Raw genomic sequence first — 7,740 nt, 5'->3', positions numbered from 1 at the left:
TGTTGCCCAGGAATTATACACGCATAAATACAGTTAAATTCTTCATAAATTTGTGCACTTAAATGAAAATAAAAAGCATGTCAAGAACAAGCAGTTTTAGGATTTAACCGTGGTCTGCTGAAGGATTCAAAAGGCCTGGGAATTACTAGTGTCACAAAAATTATGTTGGGAAACTTTTATTTTTACATTTTACTGTGTGTCAGAGGCAGTAAGGAGGACAGTCCGGCCTTAACCAATGTGTTTATGGAATTATGGGTAATTTAAATCGACAAATGTAAGAGGATACGGAAAAACTGATTCCTTTTTCGTTCATTTCAGCCAGTATGGCTCTGAGGTCACACATCCAGCTGATTTCACGCAAGTCAGTTTCGTGGTCACATGTTCTCAGCGAGTTTACACAAGCAGCGGTGTTACAGGCATGAATGGTCACAGTCGCTGCAGGGTCCACATGGTCACAGTCACTGCAGGGTCCACACCTAGCTGTGCACAACAACTGCGCTGGGCCGTGCTTCACCTCTCAATCTCCTTGAGTGTAGAAGGACCCGATCGACAGTGTTTACCACCACTCAAACCACACATTTAAATAGGGCCACCAAGGTTGGGGACCCTTGCTGGCCACAAACAGGCATTACAGTCTGGGGTGGTGCTCAAAATGAGTTTTTCAGTGGGTCCCCAAGAACATCAAACCCGGCCCAGAAGGACCTACACATTCTGACATCCAAACGTGGGCTGATGTCCCCACTAATGAATATTCACATACACCTGCCTGCACAGCAACTTATTTTGCCTGGGGGGAGCGAAATAGGAAAATAGAAAATGACTATAACTCTGTAACAAAACATCCCCTCCCCGGCCGCAGCGGAGTCACCTTTGACTGCTCGCTTTGGGTCGGTCAGGCAGTCGAGTCGCCCTTCGGTTGATTAAGGCAGAACGAGCAGCTATTTAGAATATCGAAGTGCCGCAGAGCTAAACGTTTCATCTATCATGATAAAGAAACAAACAAGGCTCATTACTGAAAATACACTTCCACGCCAACAAGGGCAATCTTTCCTCCCCGAGACTAGTGGGAGTTTTCAATAATATGGTGCGATGCATCGCATACCTGGGGAATTTTAAAGCCTTTCATCAATCTGCTCCCTCTCTCTCTCACTCTCTCCATTTTCCTCCCCTAACCCTCCACGGACTCCAATGGAGACGTACAAAGTCACGCCACGTTTTTCGCTTTAAACGTTCTTTAGTGCGACATCACAGGAGAAAACACACTCATACGAAAATAATTTATTTACCAGAGGGAAGGTCACGGCCATCTTTAAAAATACATTTTCACAGGAGTAGCCATGGGGTTGTGCTTTCTTGAAATATTTCAGTAAATAAGAATAGACCACTGCAGGAGGGAACACTGTTACTTTTACCATTACTGGTGTATCAAAATACTGTAGATGACTTTACATGACCCTCCGTACTGGCGAAACATAGTGGCTCCCCCCATTCAGAAAAACAGCCGGGTGTATAGTAGTCAGACAAGACAGGCTTCACCTGCCTCGCAGAAGATGAACGAGATTTCTGACAAGGGTCCGTCTCCACCAGGCGGTCGGTCTCCAGAACCATCACAACTTTCCAATCACACCCCTGGAAAAATTGTACTGGAAAGACAAGGATTATCAGGTCTTATAAAAAAATCACTTCCATCTGGACAGAGGGAGTTTGGGAGGGTGGTGGGGCATGGGGGTGGGGGGGGATTTCTTCCCAAAAAAAACATCTGGAGAAGCAATCTGGTGCAAATAAACAGGCAGCGACTCATTGCCCACCCAATAAATAACAAAGGAGAGAGAAGAATGGCTTCACTGTGCAGGTTTGCGTGGAGCTCAAGCGGTGCTCTGAATCAGGCCAGTGTTTAGCATGCGATCAGCTCTCTGGGAAAACGGGGAGCTGCAGTTTCACACCGGGGTCGGCCTGGTGCGTGTGTGTGTGTGTGTGTGTGTGTGTGCATCGGTTTGTGTTGGCCTGGTCTCCCTAAGGAAACGTAGGTGACGATGCAGGCTGGACAGGAAGTCCTCCTCAATTCCATTATGAGCACACTTATTCTGAGAGAGGTGTTCGAATCCGCGGAATGTTCTCCACCTCATATCATTATCAGGGTTTAGCACGAGTTGCTCTACTCTGTCTGTACATGTCTGCTTGCCCCTCTAAGTGCGTGCATAATGGCCGTTCCTCCTCTTTGGTGTGTGTGCGTGAGTGTGTCTATGCATGTACATATTTATCTGCACGCACTGTATATATACTTTTATATACACACGCAGCATGACTCATGTCATTGGCGCTATCTGTGACATCACACGTCTCCCAGGAGACTGCCACTTGGCTGTCTCTCCCAGTCTAAAGGGGATTCCGCTCACTGACCTCTGACCCCTGAAAGAAGGCAGCCTGCTGCATCAGCATGGGACTGCAGTGTGTTTGGACAGAAATAGACATGTAATCCCAGTATTCTAAATCGGGGGGCTCCCCTCTGCCCCCGAGGGGCCCGAGTCCCCGTCCCTGCTCCGCTCCCCTGTTTATTTATCTATCTTTCCCTGTTCACATTGTAGTTCTTGGCACTGGTGGCTCTTAAGTACTCGGATCGCCGTGTAAAACGTGAGCCTTTCCAAAGCCTGTTCCTCAGGCTTGGTTAATGACTCGCAGGTGTTTTTTAAACCTGTCCCCTGTGCAGCTTATCGCTAAGTATTTGGTGTTTTTAAAATATAGGTATTCACGATGCTTTAGAAGTATTAAAAAATACACTGAGTTTGCATTTTCATATGATTCAAAGGAAAGACATTTTTCTAGCATGTGCCTTCAAACTGATAACAATATATCATATATAATTATCATGAAAATTATTATATAGCCATCCATCCATCTATCCATCCATCCATTCATCCATCTTTCAGTACAGAGTCATAGTGAGTATTGAGCTTGTCCCAGGAAACAAGGAATAAGACCTTACACTCTGGATGGGACGAGAGCCAATCACAGATCATTATTATATAATAGTTTCCATCCATCCATCCATCTTCCAAGCCCTTATCCTGGTCAGGGTATATCGTAATATTTATAAATAAAGTGAATAGTTCCCTGTATGTATCACTATACTACAGTACATACTATATGCATCCCAATAGAGCTAATGGAGGTTCTATTTTTATAATCCCGTGTGCGACCTTTGATTAATGATTAGCATACTCACCGTTACTCACTGTGCACCAGCGGTGTTCGACACCAGCGTCATCCATGTCGCTCTCGGGGAGGTGGGGGGGCCAGGCAGCGAGGACGCCTATGATGTGACCCCTGGCCACACCGCCCGCCCCCCCCCCCCCAGGTCCCACCTCCAGGCTGAGGCTCCCAGCTCCACCGCCCCCCCCCCCCCCCCCCCAGCCCAGCGGCACGCGGCGCCAGATGGCACCGCCCGGCGGGACCCGGCCAGCCTGCCTCGGCAGCCACTGCGAGGTGTCCTGCAGCCTGCAACACCGCGGGCGATGCGAGAGCGGGCGTGTGTGTGTGTCAATGGGGGGGGGCGTCTCCGATCCTCATCTGTCAGGGCGGAGTGCTAATGAGAGGCTCGGAGAAGGAGAGAAAGGGGTAGGAGGCGCAGAGCTCCATTAGCAGTAATGACGGGGAGGTGGGAGGAGGCGGGGGGGGGCCAAGAGGGCCAGTCAGGAGGTGCCGCCCGTGGGGACAGCATGGGCATACAGCGTGTATTCAGAGGAGGATGCTGGGAAATAGAATCCTAAAGAAAAAAAAACAGGGAATACATGATGCCGCAGAGAAGCAGAGTCCTGTCAGGCAGTGGCCTGGCCACTCCTCCGGGGCCTACAGGTACCCAGCGGCCTGTCAGACAACACGGGCCTCCGCCAGTCCGGGCTACTTCTGGAGGGGCTGGCGGGCGGCTGAGGAGGGCCAGTGCGACACTCGGGTCAGAGCACTTGACCCCGAACTCCCTGGACCCTGGCAGGAAGCCTTGGATCAGGCCCCCAGACCTCGCAGCAGCCCCCCCCCCCCTCGCACGCTCAGACAGGACGGCAAGGCCACGCGGGCCGTCAGAGGGGACCGGACCTCCAGGTGAACCGGGGTCAGCGACCCCCCCCCCCCACGCTCTCTCCCACCTCATCCAGCGACTCGCGAAAGGCGCGTCCATCCAGCGGAACGTTGCAGAGGAAGCCTGGGATCCTGAGGCAGGGCCTTGGGGGTGGAGAGGCTGTCTTATGAATTGTGGATGAAACATGAGAGGGGCCAAGTGGAGGTCACCTGAAGATGGCGTGCCCCATCAATATTGCAGTATCCCTCTACTCGCACTGCGCAGAGGTGCTGGTGGTGCAGGTGCTGGCCGCCAGTGCGCAGTGCATGTGCTGCCTCTTTCCTGGGGCTTAGTAAAGCTCAAGCAAAGTTTCCAGCTCTTGGTGCCCTTATCAGTCACCCTGAATCCTGGCACTGGGAAAAAAATGAATGAACAAACGAATGGACAAACGAATGGACAAACGAATGAATGAATGTTCCGATCAATGGAAACACGGATTCGGAAAGGCTATTCATAGTGTTTGGATGAGACAGTTTGTCTTTCCAAATACATTAATTTGCTTTATAGTAAATTGATCCGTATAATATAAAGTGCATATAAAGTACAAACCACAAACTGTAAAAAAAAAAATGTAAACTATGTGGCATTATTTACGTTTAACGTGTTTAAATTGTATTATGGTGCTGTTCCGTTACTAAAAATACAACTTTGGTAATTTGCAGTGATATTGACCTGGTAGAAACGGTACAAATGTGGTAATTTACAGTAATACTGACCTGGGAGTACATGTACAAATGAGGTCATTTACAGTAATATTGACCTATTAATAGATTTATAATACAGGCCCATTGTAATCCTATATCAGATAAGTGGTTATGGGAAATGGAAGTTTTCATTAATTGAGATACAAAAGCTAAGTAATATTTATCTTGATTTTCAGATTCTTTTAAATGCATCGATGTGTATCGTAGCAACGAAAGCCCAGCAGTCATAAATGAGAATGTTTAAGTCACCTACAGGAATGTTTTGATGTCAATCAGGTTAACTGGCCATACTTTCTCCTTAAAGCAATACTGGCACGTTTTATCATTTCAGTATACATTTTCACACAAATGTTCTACATCAAAAGTCTGTCCATTGTCTTTAACATAACATGTCATTCATAAACTATAAGTAAACGTGCATTAAGTTTTATAAGTTACATCCTGTGGGCACAAATTACAAAAAGTCAAGAAATAATCCCTTTGATAGCAAAATTCGATCTGCGTCCTTTCACATTGCTTTGTCACGTGGCTCTGCTCACCGACATGACATCCAAATTTTATCAGGTGTAAAAAAAATGGGTTTAGCGGCCTCTAGTGGCTGCGCTTGGAATCGATTTGGCCGCGTTATCCTGGACAAAGGCCGACGCCGTGGCCGCGTCGCACCTCAAAAAGCCGCACAGATGAACTCAAACCAAACCACCTGTTTCAGCGTTCACTTCGCAGAGATTCTTTACAGACAGACGCCATCGACTCAGATCTGCCCTGCCCTGATTATTCGCGCAAAAGGACACGAGCCCCAGCGCGCACGTCAATTTAAATTCGCAATAATTTCTTACAAATTAACACTGATGTTCGCATTGCAAATTGCCTGTATGTATGCGTCACATTAGGCGTGTTAGACGCGCAGTCAACCGTTAGCCCAAAACGGCAGCCCTCCGATCTGCATAAACCACCGCAATACAAACCCTAATTCACTTTAATAAAATTTAATATTCACGCAATTAGCCGATTATTAAAAAACGAGCATAAACTTTGCTATGATCTAGTTACTAATACAATATGTATAAGTTATAATGTCAGGTAGTATATCTGTGACAGTTAACCGTCCATGTTTTTAATTCTACACAATTAGGCCTATTTTATTTTGCGGTAGATCTGCGCAGGAGCGCAGCCAGCGGGCGGTGTGACTGGAGTTTGCACCGCACTGGCCGCGGCTGCCGCAGTCCTCGGTCCGCTCGTTCATCCTCACACACCCCCGGCCCGCTGCTCTCTACCCACCGCAGCCGCGCTGTCTCCTCCTGCTCGCCTTAATACCGTCGACATGCCCCGAGGAGAAACATATCGAAGCAACCGACTGCGTACGCACATCCTTAAATCAATAAATAAATAATGCAGCACCGATTAAATTATGCAGCAGGTTGAGGGGTGAGAGGACGGGGCCTCATTTAGCCGGTATATTCTGGGGGGGTTCGTCACGCCTAACTATATTTGAGTGGATGGAGAATCGCGTGGCCACCCGGGAAAGGGAAATGTCATCGTGGAATAATAGTTCCTGGGGTCACCCTTTTATATGTACAACACTGAAATTTTCAATGCGCTACAGGGTATGTTTGGTTGGAAAGAAAGAACCCCCGCCCGATTCCATAAGTAGGTGTGTGTGTGCGTGTGTGTGTGTATATTTCTCATAATACTTTTATTATAGTATAGAATTTAATCAGGTGAGTATTTACATTACAGGACGCTTATTATTGTTACGTCAATGAGGTTCCTTTATCTAGTAAGAAAACACCAGGCGCATTATCAGTTAACTCTTACTAAAGAATATTGTTGTTAGGAGGTAGGGCTATAAATATAATTATAATAACCTTTTAAATCATGTCAGGTGACCTATATTAAATTGCAATTGATAGACCTACAAATGTGTAAAAAAAAATGCAGGCTTTAATTTTTAATTACATTGTTTTCGTACCTACGGCACAGGGTGAAAATTTACAGCGGATTACAGAAAATACGTATCAGAAGGCCTATAATGCAATCCTTCGTGAAGTCAAGAAAGAGTCATTTTTAAAACCGAAGATCCCAGTGTTACTTATCATACAGTGTTTGAAAGCCTACCTCTATATAAAGAATATTAATGTGAACCGAAGCAGTGGATGTATTCATGGTGGGAAATTTAACTTTGTCAGATCTGGAGTTCATTTTGTTGGGATTGCACGCCCCCAAGCCTCACCACCTAGGCTGAGAATGCAGCCTCTTTCCTGCAGAAGCGACACAGGGCAGATCCGAGATAATGATGCGCTCGGTGCGGCCAACAGGCAGCAGCCCACCTGGCCGGGGTGAGGCGGGGGGCTGCCCGACGCTAATCCCCCGCATCGGGGCTCCGTCACCTCTGCTCATTGACTCCCGAAGAGGCTTCCAGTCCGCAAGCTCGTAAAACAGATGTGGCCCAGAAGGAAGGAATAAATCACGGGCCAGTGTGAAATTACTGTTTTGTATTTAAATAAAGTTCGCAAGTTACAAGTCGCCAACGAAAGGAAGAGCACTGTAAATATCGTTGATCTCCGATAAATTATGTTTGGTTTGACATTAACTAATACGCAGCAGATTGATTCATCGTGTCTGAAAGATATACTACAGGTTTGGTATTTCCCAGACAAAAATCAGTGTTGTTCCCGAGGACACGAGCTGGGCTAATGTGCTGTTTTAACAGCAGTGTCTGAGAAATAAAATGAATGTAAATTAATATAAATGTAATGTAAGGACCGCAAGTGAAGCAGATCGGATATTTCATACGCATATATAAAACGGGCATTTCGGATGAAGATAATTTGAGTTTCATCTTTGTATTGTTATAATTAAATAGCGCATATTTCACGTTGGGTCCCCAGCACTGGTTAGCCTATACTTAAATATGTATATGCTAAA

This window comes from Paramormyrops kingsleyae, chromosome 12 (assembly GCF_048594095.1).
Source record: "Paramormyrops kingsleyae isolate MSU_618 chromosome 12, PKINGS_0.4, whole genome shotgun sequence".
NCBI classification, from domain to species: domain Eukaryota; kingdom Metazoa; phylum Chordata; class Actinopteri; order Osteoglossiformes; family Mormyridae; genus Paramormyrops; species Paramormyrops kingsleyae.
Note: the sequence above shows the minus strand (reverse complement) of the source record.